This window comes from Zootoca vivipara, chromosome 10 (assembly GCF_965207765.1).
Source record: "Zootoca vivipara chromosome 10, rZooViv2.hap1.1, whole genome shotgun sequence".
Classification (NCBI taxonomy): domain Eukaryota; kingdom Metazoa; phylum Chordata; class Lepidosauria; order Squamata; family Lacertidae; genus Zootoca; species Zootoca vivipara.
The window spans coordinates 36,267,309-36,285,106 of record NC_142593.1 but is presented as its reverse complement, the minus strand read 5'-3'; the positions used below and the strand labels follow the sequence as shown (position 1 = coordinate 36,285,106).

Genomic DNA, 17,798 nt, shown 5'->3' with positions numbered 1-17,798 from the left:
TTGCATTTTGGTTGCCCTTGTGCAGTATGACCATAAAATAACAAAAACCATAATGGTTTTGGGAAGTATTCAGCATACTTGCCTTCAGAATGTGTTCCAGAGAACCCTGTGGTACTTCAGTAGGAATGTTAGTAACGCCAAATGAATTTTCTTGAAAGATACATTTTCAGTTGAAGGAAACACCATTTTGTCCTTTGCTTCAGACAACAAAATGCCTTGGACTGGGCCTAAATGTATTTTTGCTGTCCTCTGAGGCATACTGGTATTGAAAGCCAGGTCAATCAACTTTTTTTTTTGTAAGAAATATATACATGTAAGAGAAGGAGATGGTTTTCACTAATTCTTTCACCTCCCCACAGAGTCCATGCCCCCCATATCTGCTCCAGAGAGTTGGGAGGACCCTCTGGAACAGCATGGGTGGTGGTTTGGTGCTTGCAAGGGGGCATGGGAATCACTGGAAATTGCCTTGCTCTCATATTCTCCTGATGAAAGGTTCCAGTGGACCAGAGAGTCCTCCATCATTAGTGAGATGCCAGTTGGATGCAACACTTAGTCTTGGTGACTTATAGTCTTTCATGTTTTCTCTTCAAGCTCTCTCTCTCTCGTGTGTGTGTGTGTGTGTGTGTGTGTATGTGTGACAACAGAAGTAACTTATAGTACAGTGATACCTCGGTTTGCGAACGCAATCCGTTCTGCAGAGGCGTTCGCTTGCCGAGGCATTCGCTCCCCGGAGGTATGCTTCTGCTCGTGAACGAAGCGCTGATAGAGCGCTTCTGCGCACACACACGCTGTGCAGATCGCTTCTTTGCACACACGAGCGGCGCAGATCGCGTCTGCGCATCTGACGCCACGGAACCCGGATGTAAACACTTCCGGGTCTGCGGCGTTCGTAAACGGAGGCGTTCGTAAACTGAGGTAGGCATAAACCGAGGTTCCACTGTATCAGGAAATCATTTTTGTTACTTTAAATGAATTCCCATAACACGATTCTTTATCATTTTGTTTGTTGAGTAACAGTGTTCGTCATCTTCACCTTTCATGGACCCCTGAATCCCCCCCCCCCCAAAAAATCCCAAAGTAGTACAGAATGGAAAAATGTTAAAGCTTGATTCAGAAAAGTTGCTGCTGATGGGACAGTGGCACCTGTTATGTGACAAAGTGGAGTGGAATTGAATTGCAAGAGGTGGCTCTGGCTACCTGTACACCCATCTCCTCTGACCATTGCCTGAGGAGCAGGATGTGCATAAATGAATTTCCCTCTGAGGTTCTGTTGTGCAGAATGCCCACAAAGTAGAAGAGAAAGTGGAAACATGTAACATGATATTATCTACAGTCTTTCTTATAACACATGGGAAATGTAAGCACCTTGCATGTTTAATAGAGCTGCTTTAGAACAAATGAGGGAATAATTCACAACTGTGTGAGTGTTGCACAAAGTAGTGACAATATGGCTGCCTACTGCTTTATAATCTCCCCTTACACATTAGATATTAAGAAATGCCTTTGGATCCTATGGTGTGGGGAAAATACTTGGTGCTTAAATACCAGCACTTGCCTCTCCTGGAGTCACAGTATAAATTATTAAAAGTGGAATTTCTGTTCCCAGGATAATGAAATGGTTAATCTTTTATATAGTCCAGATGAATGTGGGCAGCGAACCAACAGGAACCCTCCCAGGATAATAAACCATTGTTCTGCACATTAGAGTGCATTTTGACTATAAGGAGACTTGATGTAAAGCTTGCCTGACTGTATTTGGTCAAGTTTATATTTTCCAGGCTTAACTTTTTCATACTGCTCTATCAGTAGGAGAGGGAGCACATGAGGAGTGATGTATCTTACTGTACTACTTGGAGTCAAATTGAAAATGAAAACATAGTTGTATGGTTTACAGATTAGGCCTCTGTTGTGGTTTCTCACTGATATGTTCACCATGGTACCTTTTCCCCAAACTATTTTTAACGTGTTCCCATAAACAAAACAAGCTTTATTTGGGGTTTCTGCTTTTGTTTATCAGACTTAGTAACTTGATCCTTGGAACGCTTCTCTTTCCTTAATCAGACAAGTGTTTTGTCTTTGTGAGCATACATATCTTGAAATCAACAGATGTGATTGAAAATTGTGCACTATGTTTGAGGAAGGCTAAGCTTTAATTAGCAGAAATGTTTTCTTTTTCCAATTTAAATTTCTATGCTAACCTACCTATGATTCAATACATATAATGCTAACCAAAGCAATTTAATGTATGTCTACATAACATAGGCTACATAACATAGAAACTCTTAAGGGGTTGTGGAAGACAATTAATAATTGTTTCCAACAGTTTCGTGTCAGCCTTTTGCAGCTAAAGTAACAGTTTTGTAGCACCCTAATGACTAACAAATTAGTAACTGTCTTAACCCATGCCAGGATCTTCGTTTCCTTCAGCACTGTTTTGCTTTGTGAATGGTTCTACATACATTTAAGCCTTTAACATAAGTACAGTGGTACCTCTGGTTAAGAACTTAATTCGTTCCGGAGGTCCGTTCTTAACCTGAAACTGTTCTTAACCTGAAGCACCACTTTAGCTAATGGGGCCTCCTGCTGCCGCCGTGCCGCCGGAGCACAATTTCTGTTCTCATCCTGAAGCAAAGTTCTTAACCCGAGGTACTATTTCTGGCTTTGTGGAGTTTGTAACCTGAAGCGTTTGTAACCCAAGGTACCACTGTATCAGCCTGCACTTTCCCCTTCATTGCTTACAATCCTTTCTCTTTGCACGTATACAGCAATTTAGGATAACATTTCATCCATCTGATGAAGTGGACCTTGCTTACCAAAAGCATGTGACATAAGAAATACGTTAATCTTTAAGATGCCTCAAAACACTTTGTTTTTTTATAATAACAGTGGTTAGCCTTTCTGCAGAAAAATGAAATTCCTTTCTAACCCTCCATTTTTAAAATACAAATTAGTTATTGGGAATTTCAGTGATTATCTGAGGGTAGGACCTCTGTGTACTCATGTAAGTACATCTTGACAGTATGGGGCCAATTTAACATGATGGGTGCTCCTGCTTCCCCTTACTTAGAACTCTTTCTGTTATTGTCATATCTAGAAAGAGGAATCATGTGGTATGGGGAAACCATGTGGTTACGTCAAACACCAATATCATTTCTTCCAGGGATGCTGGTCTTGGAAGAAACCACATTATTCGCCCACACGGTGTGGTTTCTCTTTTCAGATTGGAGCCATAAGGGATTTAGCCAACAGGAACCGGCTGTCACACTGCTCTGGTAACCAAATAGCCATAACTTATGGATGAAATTCAGGAACATCCCCTCGAAATTTTGTAGACTGTGTTGTTTATACTTGGTCATTACTTGGGGGGGGGGGGTTATTGGAGAAGTATGGGTGGTCTTCAACTAAGTTTTGCTCAGAGGAGGCCCGTTGAAATTAATGGACCTAACTTAATCCTGTTCATTTCATAGCATCCATTCTGAGCAAATTTTACCTCCCAAAGTATGTTTCCCTTTCCAGTATTCCTCCCTCCCGGCTTATTCTACTCCACTAACACTTCTGTGAGTATCAGTGCTGGTATAATCATATGGTTGCAAGATGGAGGGCACTTCTGTTACCCCTCCTGCCAAAATAATAATAATCTGTATAACCTTTAGACATTCATTGGTTATTCTATGTGTTTCCACACACACACACACACACACACACACACACACACACACACACACACACACACACAAAATCACATTTGGATATGGTGGTTGCCCTACCAATTAATATTAGAAATATATTTTCAAATGTAAAAAGTTTCCAAAATAACCGGGGGGGGGGGGGTTGAGGAAGAGGGAGAGACATAGCGGTGAAGGGGAGGACATATTTTTGTGAGTTTCACCTCTCCATTTGGCAACATTTGACAAAGCTGAACAGCATGGCCTTTCTCTGTATATTCTGTCTTTTGTTGGGAATTGCAGAGAGAGGGAAATCCAATTATGAGCACCCTGCAGAAGAATTCAGATAATCCTTAGGGACTTCTTCCTCAAGGGAGAGAGGCTACTTGTACAAATAAACAATATCAGGAGTCTTTATTGATAGAATAAAGAAGAAGCATCCTGTTCTACAGCATAATTTTCTTTCTTTTCATTTGTAAGAGGCACTGCAATCTACTGGTCTGATTCCCCAGCAAAGCAAGTAGGGTTGGTTGTTTACTGCTGAAATAAAGCTTCTGAAAAGATAAGTGGCAATATCTCAGCTTGGAAAAATCTCTACTGCTGTTTTTCAGACCCAGAAAGAAAATGTTTCAGAAGTTTATTGCATTATTTACTAAGATGTGAAATAATACATGAAGTCCCTTCAATATTTATACAGATACTTACTTCTGTGGGAGGCAATTCTCTAAAGCCAGGAGAGTGGGGAATTCTTGGTTTCCCCAAATGTGTTGGTATATCCATGAAATATATTGCCAAGCCAGGTGCTTTTATAACCTGTGACATTTACAAGTAACATCCTGCTCTAACCCACATTTCAATATGTATCTTGATCCCTGTACTCTAAAATAGCAATCAAACAAAGTAACTGAGAAGCTGGTATCCCATCATGGACTTGTACATCATGGACTTGCGCATGTGCAGGAAATCCAAGAGTGGGCTATATCTACATGTTTGCCCATGGAGATAATAATTCTCTTCAGGTGTTCTAAATACCTGTGTAGGAGGCACAAAGATGTACATGTTGACTCCACCTCTCCACCCTGCGCCTTCCCATGTTGAGCAGGAAGATCTGAAGTGGGATAATAAGCCCGAAAACACAATAAATGCAGGAATGTCAGGATGGAGGGGTGTGGGGCTGACTTCCTGAACCCTGCAGCCTCTGTATAGTTAGACATTGGTAATGCCTAAAGAGGGCTAATGTATGCATGCTAACAATTCTGAACTCCACAATGAAGAGGGTTGTGTGGATGCTGTGTGTGTGTGTACATACACACAAATATATATGGCTGTTTTATTCCTAAGGAGAAGAAGAAAAGGGAAAGGAAATATTACAAGTTGTTGTTGTTGTTGTTGTTGTTGTTGTTGTTGTTGTTGTTGTTGTTGTTGTTGTTATACCCTGCCCATCTGACTGGGTTGTCCCAGCTACTCTGGGCGGCTTCTAGCACACACAAAAAGACAATAACACATTAAAAGGCTTCCCTATACAGGGTTGCCTTCAGATGACTTCTAAAGGTTCTATACTCATCTCCTTGACATCTGATGGGAGGGCTGTTCCACGGGGTGGGTGGGTCCTGGTAGCTAGGGATGATGGGAGTTTTAGTCCAAAAAGAGATTGAGACCCAAGTTTGGGGAACTCTGATATAGATGGACATGGTAATACACTTTCTGAACAACTTTTACATCAGTACTGTTGAAAAATGTGTTGCCATTTCAATATGCCTCCTAAAATGTCTACCTGTTTAGGAAGTTTCTGTTCACTAGGTTTTTTTAAGGGCTAATTGGCTGATTTATCAAAGCACTTCTAGGTAACTATTAATCTTAAGTAATATACACACAAAAGGGATGGAATTATCAGTTTGCTTGGCATATTTTTGGTGTTACATTTGAACAACTGGTTTATTTATTTTTAAAAGGCTAAGCCACACACCCCTCAATGCCACAGAGCTTCTCTAACTGCTGTTGGACTCCATCTGCTGGTAAATACTCATAGTCCCAAAAATATTTAACACAAGTAATTGATGGATTGAAAGTAACAAAATGGAATCCAGTCTTCGTGTGTGTGTCCCCAACCAAGACAGAAATCTTATTTAAATATTGTATCTAATGGTTCCAACCTAGTACCAGTGTATCTGATTATAACTCCTGTTAAAATTAAAAGAAAGCCAAAACATGTCGTCTTGTCTACTTTAGGGCCACTTGCTTGTGTTAAAATAGACAATTGCATACCAGCCCCAAACCCCCATTCCACCCAACTTCTAATACAAAATTGAAGGATATGCTTAATTGGTGGTAATATGCATTGCTGACACAATCTATAGGTTAGCAGTCTTTCACTTGGGGTTTGCTTATAAAGGAAGACTTGGTTTTTTGCAAAACGTGGTCATTTGCAGCTGCTAATTTCTTGCCAAGAAATGATTAATTCTGTACCACCATGCCCCCTTAAATCTTTTCTTAATGCCATTTACAGATACACAGTTTCTTGTGAAAGAACGCAGATGTCTGCAGCGCAGCTGGCCATAAAACTTTCTGCATGTGTATCTTGCTTAAAATCTTGTGTCCATGATGAATTACCATGAAATCAGTCTGAAGGCTGAAATCTGAGGAATTACCTTATTTTAATAGCCTGGAATGAAAAGGGCATTTGTGTTGCACTTCAAGTATTTAGCAGTGGTTATGGCTTATACATTCTGTGGCATTATATTGACAGTACTGAAGGACTGGTTGGGTTTGCTTTATTAAATCCAGCCAGCTTTTAATTTTTACTTCAGAACAGAAAGATTCAAATGCTATGTCCTGATTCTTTAAATTCTCATCCTGTCCTATAACAAAGATAGTGCACTATATAACAATACATAAAATCAAATAAAACACAACATTTTTTATTTAAAAAAACCAACTTATGTTGACTAAACCTTGACCCCAGAAGCCAGCCCACACAAAGGTCTTACAGTGCTTCCAAAAAATATGCTTAGTTTTTTTGGCTTGCTTCCAAGGGGAGGGGAATTCCACAGCTGCGACAGAGACCAAGAGCTCTTCTGTCTGTGCCTTTTTGTTGTCTGAACGGATCCAGTGAATGGAGTTTCCAGCAAACTTTCTGATGCCCTGAATAGATTGGAGTTGGTTAGCATGTTTCTTTGACTTGCATTTATTTAGCAAACAAAACTTTAAAAGCACAGTGCAACATTGGGATTTAATACGTTGCATATATATCACAGGTTTTCCCCCCAAGAAGTATTTGAATTGAACTATGTGGTTGATTGCTGAGTAGTCAGTAAACCACACTTGCACTGCAGTATATGTCTACTCAGAAATAAGTCCCATTGACCTTACGCTCAGTGACACATGTGAATAAATGACAGCCTTAGTATTGACTAAATGCTTCGTTCAAAGCTTTACTGGGAAATTATTCTTCTCAGAATGCTTGTAAATACTTTAACACACAGCTCAAGAAACTGGCTAAGGAAAGGAATGAAGGGACCAAAAACTTGTTAGGCCAATTTTAGCATGCTTAGAAATCAGTGTGTTTAGCTTTGTTATACAGTGGTACCTTGGTTTTCGAATGGCTTAGTTGTCGAACAAATCGGCTCCCGAATGCTGCAAACCCGGAAGTAAGTGTTCCGGTTTGCGAACGTTTTTCAGAAGCCAAACATCCGATGCGGCTTCCGCTTGAGTGCAGGAAGCTCCTGCAGCCAATCAGAAGCCACACCTTGGTTTTCGAACGGTTTTGGGAGTCAAACAGACTCCCGGAACAGATTAAATTTGAGCACCAAGGTATCACTGTATAAGCATGCGTGTTTAGGAATGACTCACTTGAAACAATACAGTTCATGAGCTGTGTAATTTGACTAGTATTGCATAGTATAGTATCCTTTCATTGTGTTACTAATCAGTTTTCTGGCATATGGATTTTAGAAATGGAAAAATTTCCACGGGGAAATATAGTAGTGGAAAAATTTCCACCCCCGTCACTGAATGTATCACATACAAATATTAGGAGGCTAGTCATGGCTGATCTTAGAATAAAATGAAATGAGGAATAGAGGAGGAGCCAGGCTTAGATTAGCCTAAGATGTTTAGAGATTTGCAGTAAAATTTAGCTGTGTTTTACACAGGGATGTGACTTTGCTGTACCTCACTTGAAGTTATAATGTAGCTTAAGGAGCCAAGGTAGACATTATATGGGAACGTGAGCTTTCCTTCACAATCCAAAGGCAGGAAATCCTTCATCACCCCAATACAGGGGACAGCGTTTACAGAGAAGAATAAGCAGGTGGATGGGAACTGACCCCTTCAACTTGCTGATCTGCTGATAGTTCCTCCCCTGCACTCGCTATTATCTGTGGGGCTGTGACTGCATTTCTCAGGATATACCCAGAGTGGGCCCTGACAGTTCTTGAATCTGAGTATCCCAGCTGCAAACCCCACAATGGTGCTTTCTCAAAGTGCAAGACACTGGAGGCAAAAGTAACCACTGCTGCAGTGAGTACAGAAGCTCCCACAGCTGCTTGCTTGCTAAACTGAACACCATAGGACATCTCATGATGAATGGTGAGCAGGTGAACAGCACAGTTTGCACCACTGCGATTGCTTTCTGTTACAAGCAGAGATTTAGTCACAACTGCACTGCACTGTAAGTGCAGCATAACCCAACTCATTATCTTGCATCTGTGGCTCATGTAATTCATAGTCAAAACTGGTCTCTCTTTTTTTACTTGCATGCCTTTCTGTAACAGTAGTGAGAACAGTACTGAGGGGTTTAGCAGTCTGATTAAACTGTTGCTGGAGCAGGGAGAAGACTATTGCTGCTGGAGAAGACCAGCAGCAAGACAAGAGACATAGAATCGAACTCCCCAAGTGAATGAATGACTGCTCTTCCTTTGTGTAAGAAAGCAGGATGCTGATTACTTTAGCTCAGAGCTATCCCCATACATGCGCTTTTGTCTTTTGTTGAAAGAGAAACTGATACTCAGAGAAGCAGGGCTTGCATGCTGGTCTCAACTGTGAGCAAGCAATGACAACATGTGAATTCCAGACAGGGCCAGGAATGGATTAAGAGCTTCCTGTCAGTGTTGTGTATCAGGCAGTAAATCTTCAGTTTTAAACAGTCACTTGAATACTTAATCTTAGGAGTCCTTGCAACAACAAAAATCCAACAAGGCAGGCCAATATTATTCTTCCACATATTACAGATGAGAAGAGATGCTAAGACTTGAGAAACTGCACTGAAGGCCACTTTGCAAGTTTGTGGCTGGGCTAATATTTAAACTGGGGTCTGCTCATGCTTTTAACCCAACCCTAAAGCAGACGGCAAAGATATATTTCTAGACATTATGGCTGTGCAGCTTCATATCAACTTCAGCCTAAGCACATGCAAAGTGGTGCCTCGTGAGACAAAAGTTACTGATTGCACATAGATGCCAATGGTGTCCAAGTTGGTTGAAATTGTTCACGAGAGCCTTGTTCATAGCAAGAAGCTCACTGACAGCATCTGCTGATTGTATAGCAAGAAAACCGGCTGTGTGTGAGAGAGAGAGAAGAATGAAGGGATGTATGTGGAGCATCACCTATGAAGGAAGGCTTGAGAAGTTCCAGCTGCTGAGTTCAGGGGACAAAAAAAGAAAAGATGAGATAACTCATCATTATGAAAAGTGTGGAGAGAATTACAAGAGAGAGAAAATATTCTCTCTCCAAACACTAGAACGAATGATACAGTGGAACTGATCAGTCATAAATTCAGGACAAATAAAAGTAAGCTAAACTTCCCTCAATAATTATGGAATTTATTGCCACAGAATGCCGCAGCAATCATGAGTACAAGTCTTTTTTAAAAGGGGGGTGCTATTCTTTGCTTTATAAATTACGATTACTTCTCTTGAGAGAGAGAGAAGCTTCAGAAATGGTTGCTGTTTGATTTTAAGCTTTTTAACATGGACTACAAAGCAGATTTAGAGTTCTTGCCAATTCAAATCCAGTCGGCTGTTCCAAATCCGGAATAATTTAGCTGATAATTAGCCTGCATCAGCATTTTTATGAAAAGCATTATTGAGGGCTTTTCCTAGCATAATCCAGTTCTGAGACTTGACCTCTCTGTGGGCTTCAGAGTCTTGCTTGTTAGTAGGGGAAAGTGTTGAGGAACGCATATTCAGTCATACAATGGTACATAACAAGAGCTACTTGTTTTAAAATCAGATATCTAGATTTTAAAGGACCTCTGTTCATCCAGGAAGGGGCCCTCCTCAAGTGCACTGATGCTGCAAAGTGATGGTAAAAAAAGAAAGGTAAAAACAAGCTGCTTTTTTAAAACAACAACAACAAAAAACCACCCTTAACTGCCACCAGTTCTGTATTTTTGCAGTTTCCTCTCTGGGATATATTTTTGTGCTGATGCTAACAAAAAATATTTAATATTAATTATTTGTGGTCCAGAAATGAATTCTAATGGGGCATAATAATTTTGGGGCCTGTACTAATAGCTACAACACATGCCATAGGCTTTTTAAGACCCCTTGTTGTTAATAAACTGACAGTTGCCCTCACTGATTTCTCAAAGCACCTTGCAGTGAATGCACCCTTGGTTTAAAATGGTTACAGACTGGTTTGACTACTTCAGATAAAGGTAAAGGGACCCCTGACCATGAGGTCCAGTCGTGACCGACTCTGGGGTTGCGCGCTCATCTCGCATTATTGGCCGAGGGAGCCGGCGTATAGCTTCCAGGTCATGTGGCCAGCATGACAAAGCCGCTTCTGGCAAACCAGAGCAGCACATGGAAACGCCGTTTACCTTCCCGCTGTAGCGGTTCCTATTTATCTACTTGCACTTTGACGTGCTTTTGAACTGCTAGGTTGGCAGGAGCTGGGACCAAGCAACGGGAGCTCACTCCGTCACAGGGATTTGAACCGCCGACCTTCTGATCAGCAAGCCCTAGGCTCAGTGGTTTAACCACAGCGCCACCTGGGTCCCAGGCGCCACCTGGGTCCCAGGTACTTCAGATAGCTTCCAGCAAATAAGGATGTTTGCTGGTTAGAATCGTGTCTGCACTGCAGGGCAATTTGAGAGAGATTGTGCCTAACAATCAGGTGGAGGGAGAAGGTGGTCACTTCAGGGGATGTCTCAGTCAGCACTATGTAAGTGTGCAACTGCTAGGAACCCACAGTGTGTGTTGCTGGCATTACTGGAGAATGCTAGATTGTTGACAACTATATGCTTGCATAGTGCTGACTGAGACACTCAGGGTCCCATCATCACTTCTCAGCGGTTACTGGCACGCTCTCCTTACTGCTTCCACCCTGACTGCCTCTTGGCAGCTCCCAGATTTGTAAATAGCCACTTTTCTATTTGCCTCTGGTGATGAAGAATTGCCTCCAGGCGTCTGGGAATGGAAGATTTTGCAATTTGGGAGAGATTGCACTTCCCCCCCTCGTTTTATGGAGCGGGAGACAAGTTCGTAACTTTTGTGAGCTTGGCCGTAATTAAGGTTCCTTCATAAGCTGTTCGTTAAAGTTAATTGCCAGCCATTTGAATGACTGAAGTAAAAATAAATAAATACCCATATTGATTGTGTAAATATCTATGATGTTTGAGCATTCTTGCCAACGTACATTGCTGCCACTCTCCCCACAGGCACCAAAGGGGGGAAGACGGTTATAGGCTGGTCTAGGGTTTTCTCCAGATGTTTCCTCCAAAACTCACAACTAGAGGTTTTTTTAATTATATTTAGGTAAAACAAGGAACCAATTAACTTAGTTTGTGCTGATGTTCAGCTTTTCTCATTGACTGTTTGTATCAAGACAGACAAAAGCACATGTTGCCCCTTTTTAATCTGCAAGGTTGAATTATCTTTTTCGTAAATAACTACCACTAAAATGCTTTAAAAACAACATTTTAATTTTTTTTGCTAAGGGTTTGTTTAACTTTCCTTTTGTTTTCAAATATTCCATATTTGTTCAGAGTAAGACAGGAAAGAGCAAGCTGTCATCTTCCTCCTACCAAGGTCGTCAGCCAAATCCCTCATTAACGTGAGTGAAAATAGGATCAGACCAATGAAGATTATCCGGGATTGCCTGTTTAACCTGGGAATCTTGTCTGAGAAAGTACTGTGGGGTTGCGCTATAGCCATAAGAGCAGCCTTCAGGATCAGGGCAATGGCCCAACTAGTCCAACACCTGTTCTCACAGTGGCCAACCAGATAGCTGTAGGAAACCAAGGAGCAGAATATGAGCACAAGCAACAGCCCCCCTCCACCTCCACCTTCCTGATTTCTAGCAACTAGTATTTGGAAAGATTGCTGCCTCCAACAGAGGACAAAGAGCATAGCCATCATGGCTAGTAGCCATTGAAAGCACTCTTGTCCATGGATTTGCTTAAAGCCATCCAAGCTGGCAACCATCACTTCTTCCTGGGAGAACACATTTCCTAGTTTGACTATGTGGTGCACAAAGAAGTACTTTGTTTTATCCGAAGCAAAAGTTTACCCTAAACCTTTGGGGGATTCTATCTAAGAACACTGTTAGAATGCAGTAGGATCACAAACTCGTGCACATTTAACTCGTGCGAAAGCAGCTTTATGCGCTTGGCAGCTTCCAGAGCATGAGTAGAGAAATGTTACGTGGAATCACCTCTGAATGATTTCATGTGCTTGAAGGGAAAATTTGAATTACTTCAAAATTAAATTTTGCAAATGCACAAAACATTTTATTTATGTTACTCATATTCTGCCTCTTACCAAACAGCTGCAAGCTAGCTTACATTTTTAACAATATGGTATCATAAGAGCACATCCACCACACTAAACAGCAAAATTAGACCAGGAAATAAAACTCTGAGGTCAGTAGTAAAAGCTAAACCAAAGCAGTAAATAAGTCTGAAACATCAGTAAAAGCCATTGAAGACTTGGACAAACACAACAGACATCAGCACCTAAGAAAGCACAAGCCAAATATTTCTTGGGAGGGAGTTCTATAATTTGGGTGCTATCATGGAAAAGGTCCTCTCTCCAGAAGCTACTTGGTTAGACAAGAGCACTAAGAAATTGGTGAGCAGGTTTCTACGGTATGGGTGAAAGCAGCCCTTTAAATACCAGGACATGTGGGACTTTAAAGGCCCAGACCAGCAAATAAATGCATATATAAAGACAGTATATGTGCATTTGCAGATGCCTATATAGTATTGTACAGTACTGGTACATGTAGCAAGGAGCTGGAACGGATTATATCCCCTCTTAACCTGTGAAGAACTTGAGGGACTGTTTTATATTTTTCTCACCGCACACTTACTGTGGAAGAACTCTTCTAAAGTTGGAATAGCTTGTTTCTTCAGTATGGGAAATTTCTTCCGCAGAAACAGCAAAATCAAGGTTTTATTTATTTATTTCACTAATTTGGTTTCTAAGGGAAGAAGGGACAAAGCAACGAATCAGTTCTTAACAGTAAGAAACCGCCCAAGACATTTTGCTGCCTGAGGTGAAGCGCAAAGTAATGCCTCACCCCCATCCCACATTCTGAACCCAAGTGGACTGGCAATTGAATCTCATTTTAGCACTGGTGATGGGTAATATCTTCCACTGCACCAGAGTTAGGGGCCCCAGAACAGACCGTGTGGCAACATAGAGGAACAACAGCTGAGGAGCTCACCGAGGAACAGTTGCCTCCCTCTGTCTCCCAGCCCCTATTGACGTCATCTGTTGCCTTTTTTTTTATAGAAGTCTTATTTCTCTTTGGATTCCTGTCTATGTACAGGTTCTGTACACGGTTCTGTACTTTGACTTTTCTATCTCTTTCTCTCTCTGCTAAATCATGAAACTTTTTTTAAAAAAATGAAGACGGGAAGGAACGAAGAGGAGAAGGAAGAGTGGCAAATGAGAGATTGATGGAACATAGTAAATGTGTGCTTTTTGAGTACCTAAGGGTTGTGAGTGTACATTTATATAACAGCTAATATTGAGGAAACCGTTTGTGTCGGGGTGAGTAAACCTCTGACGGATTCAAGCACTTGTGCATGTGTTCCATTATTTGATTGCCTTAGGAGACTGCTGTTTAAGTTGGCAGATCAACTTATTAAAAGCAAAGCTTGTCTGCTGGCAAGATTACAGCATACTGGGGGTGGGGGAGGGCAGAGAGCCCAAATGTTGAGGTATAGTTTGTTTATAATGTAAGGAAACGATAAAGTTATTGGGGGAAAGTAGGATTAAATGTGGTTCCAATTTATTGTACTGGGCTGAAGATTATATTCCTTCAGGATTTGGGCATATATGGTGTGTGTGTGTGTGTGTGTGTGTGTGTGTGTGGTTTGTTTTCGTTTTTTTTATAAAAAAAACACATTTAAGTCAAATATGTTGAGAAGATCTGGAATACTTTTCTCTTCTAACTTTTAGAAAGTGCGGACATTTTGTTCTCAATATTTCTTAAGTATTTGAGCAGCTTTGAAAATAAAGAATGTTGGTAGTAACAGAACAGCTAGATTTGCTGGTCTCACTATCCAGTTATCATGCAATGCTAGGCTGGTGTTGTTGTTTTTGTTGTTGTTAAATTTGTATACAGTGGTATCTCTGGTTACAAACGCTTCAGGTTACAAACTCCGCTAACCCAGAAATAGTACCTTGGGTTAAGAACTTTGCTTCAGGATAGGAACAAAAATCATGCTGCGGCGGCGCGGCGGCAGCAGGAGGCCCCATTAGCTAAAGTGGGTGCTTCAGGTTAAGAACAGTTTCAGTTTAAGAAAGGACCTCCGGAACAAATTAAGTTCTTAACCAGAGGTACCACTGTACTACCCTATACCCATAGATCTCAGGGTGGTTCTCAGAATAATCAGGGCAATTCACAACGTTCTGGGTCCCCCTTCCTGCCTTCTGGTGCAACACACAGAGGAGGGGGTTGGCGTGAGCCAGCTCACTGAGTCCATTGTCAATCTAACAGTGAGCTTTTTGGTAAGCAGTTTACGGCTACTTCACACGTGGTTTCAAGCTGTGCTTTTATCATGTGTTTGGATGCTGCTATGATAGGTTTGAATATATATGTACATACAGGGTAACTGGAAAACAGAATACGATAAACCAGATAGCCTTGTGTAATATTGGTCCTAATTCAGATGCTACCTACATGGGACCAAAGATGATAATGTGTTTAAGCTTATGCTTAGTTTGTCCCTGACACCACATTTGACCCAATTCCATGCTGCAGTACCCTTGTTGCCACTCTGTAGTAGGGAAACGGATGGCTAAAATGCACAAGCGAGTCTTCTGTTGCTTTATGGCAGCAGGGGGAAATCTGTGCACATTGCCCAATTTGAAAAGCTCTCTGCAAGTGACCAGTTAAGACCAGTTCAGGCACGATCTACCTGCCCTTTCCTGGTAGCCCATTGAGTGGGGGGGGGGGAGAGGATCCTGTCTCTACCCATTGTTGGCACCATGCAACACCACAGCAAGTGACTCCCAGCAGTAGCCCAGAGACCAGCACCATTATCAGAGCACATTCAGGTTGGTTTGTATGGGTCTCTCCGATGACAGCACTGCTTGCACAAGACAAACTTTAAACCCTTTCCTACAGATAATTAAGATAGCTATTTACACAGTATGCCTGTTATACTAGAGCATGCTTCCTCAACCTCGGCCCTCCAGATGTTTTGAGACTACAATTCCCATCATCCCTGACCACTGGTCCTGCTAGCTAGGGATCATGGGAGTTGTAGGCCAAAAACATCTGGAGGGCCGAGGTTGAGGAAGCTTGTACTAGAGAGAAAGAAACCAGTACCAAGGCATCCAGTACAGTATAAGGGAAGTGACTGGCTGAAATCCTAGATACCCTTATCTGAGAGTAAATCCCATCGAACTCAGTGGGTCTTACTTATGCATAGACATGGAGAGTGTTAAGTATCTTTAAAAAACAAAACAGCACATGGGGAACAGGAAAGAAAAAGTGGTGGACAAGAAAATAAGATCCACCCTCCCCCCGGGAGGGTTACTTCTCTTTCTGCAGCAAAGCAGTATGAGGTGCAATAGATTAATTGACACATCAGCTCAGTTTTAAGCAGCTTTAATTGGTGCATATGTTTGTACATTGCTGTAAGATTCAAGGGAAAGGCTAATTAGGGTACAACTTGTTCTAACTGCGTGTGTGACTTCAGTGTGATAAAAAATCATGTACAAAGTACATGCTCAGGTGCTGTGGGCGGTGTTGCCTTCAGTTATTTTAGGAATAAGTGCACTGGCCTGCTAGAAGAAAAGGTTACCAGACCTAGTTGAAAAGCAGCGCGCTCTCTCTCTCTTTCTCTTTCACACATACACACACACACCATTTCCTGTTTACCAGAATTCAAATACGTAGATCTTAAGTTCTCCTTACAAGTAGGGCTGCTTTATGTAATGAAGAAGTCTTCATTGAGCATTCTGACCTAAACATCTCCTGTCTGTATTGCACGGGCTTCTTTGTGGGTCTGGCATAGTGCCATGTTGTATGATGCTGTGTAAACAGAACATACAAGGAACTGTTTGCTGGTACTAGAAATCATGGGATTGTTAAAAACTGGTTTAGTTTTTGGGTTAGAAAAGAGATGAGCTTTCCTACTGGCAGAATTTTGAAATTCCAGATAGTTAGATGTTCACAGACAGGCAAGGGGTGGTTTTCTTGATATAATTGCAAGCAAGAAACCTGCATTAAATCAATTATTTGAATTAGTCCCTGTCCCCTATTGGTAACCTAAGACCTTCCAAATGGTGGTGAACTACAGCTGCCCTCAGTCCTAGCCAGCTGTGGCCAGTGCTCAGAAATGGTAGCAGTTTTAGTTCAGCAACATCTTGAGGACCACTGTTTCTCCACCCTGCTTATGTGATTTTAATCATTTCGATGTAAACAAAGCTGTCCTTTTAAAAAAACGAAACCAGGCTGAAAATAGCTCACTATAAAATGATTGCCAAAACTTGTCATAGGTATCTTAACAGATGACAAATGAATTTGCAGAGCAGTGTGAAATGTCACGGTGTTAACTCCTGTTACGAGTGACAGCTTGTTGTCAGAGTGCCAATATGAAATAAGACCAGACATTGTCACAAATACATTCAGCATATGCTTATGTGCATGGTTGGTGACCTACCCAATTTTCTGTGCAGAATAAATTCTTCATTGTGTCATTAAATTAGGCACACACACAACATTTCGTCTTCTAAATATGAGGTGCTGGTTTGGAAGAAAAGTATTTGCTTCATCTCCCTTGTATGAGAAATAAAATAGGCAGCTAAATGTACTACAGATACATATTAGGAACCCAAGAACAAATGCGTACATTGACAATAAATGTTTACAGTTAAGTTTTGTCAATGTTTTCTGATAATCTGAAGCTACCATTATGAATCTTGTCTCCTTTTCCTTGAATGGGTGATAAGACTTCAACTCTTCATATAGAAGCCCACTTTGGACGATACAAGTAGTAAGGAGCCAATCTGTTAAAGAATACTATATAAAATTATTAAAATCCATTTCTGTTCCCCTAGTCACATGATTAGTCAAAACCTGTTTAATTTCTGGACAGAATAATGTAACACTTAAAGCAGGGTCCCCAAACCCAAACTAAGGCCTGGGGGCCATATGCGGCCCAATGGCGTTCTAAATCCGGCCTGCGGATTTTTACATGTTTTTACATGAGTAGAATGAGTAGATTTTTACATGTTTTTACATGAGTAGAATGAGTAGAATGGTGCTGGAGGAGACTCTTGAGAGTCCCATGGACTGCTAGAAGATCAAACCTATCCATTCTTAAGGAAATCAGCCCTGAGTGCTCCCTGGAAGGACAGATCGTGAAGCTGAGGCTCCAATACTTTGGCCACCTCATGAGAAGAGAAGAATCCTTGGAAAAGACCTTGATGCTGGGAAAGATGGAGGGCACAAGGAGAAGGGGACGACAGAGGACAAGATGGTTGGACAGTGTTCTCGAAGCTACGAACATGAGTTTGACCAAACTGCGGGAGGCAGTGCAAGACAGGAGTGCCTGGCGTGCTATGGTCCATGGGGTCACGAAGAGTCGGACACGACTAAACGACTAAACAACAACAACAACAACAACAACAGAATGTGTCCTTTTATTTAAAATGCATCTCTGGGTTATTT

At 41.4% G+C, this 17,798-nt stretch overlaps 1 protein-coding gene across 1 annotated transcript in view; it reads left to right on the top strand.

The window, feature by feature from the left end:
* The window catches only part of PIK3R1 (phosphoinositide-3-kinase regulatory subunit 1), a 64,779-nt gene that overhangs the window by 10,871 nt on the left and 36,110 nt on the right, over positions 1–17,798 (top strand). The window lies entirely within an intron of this gene.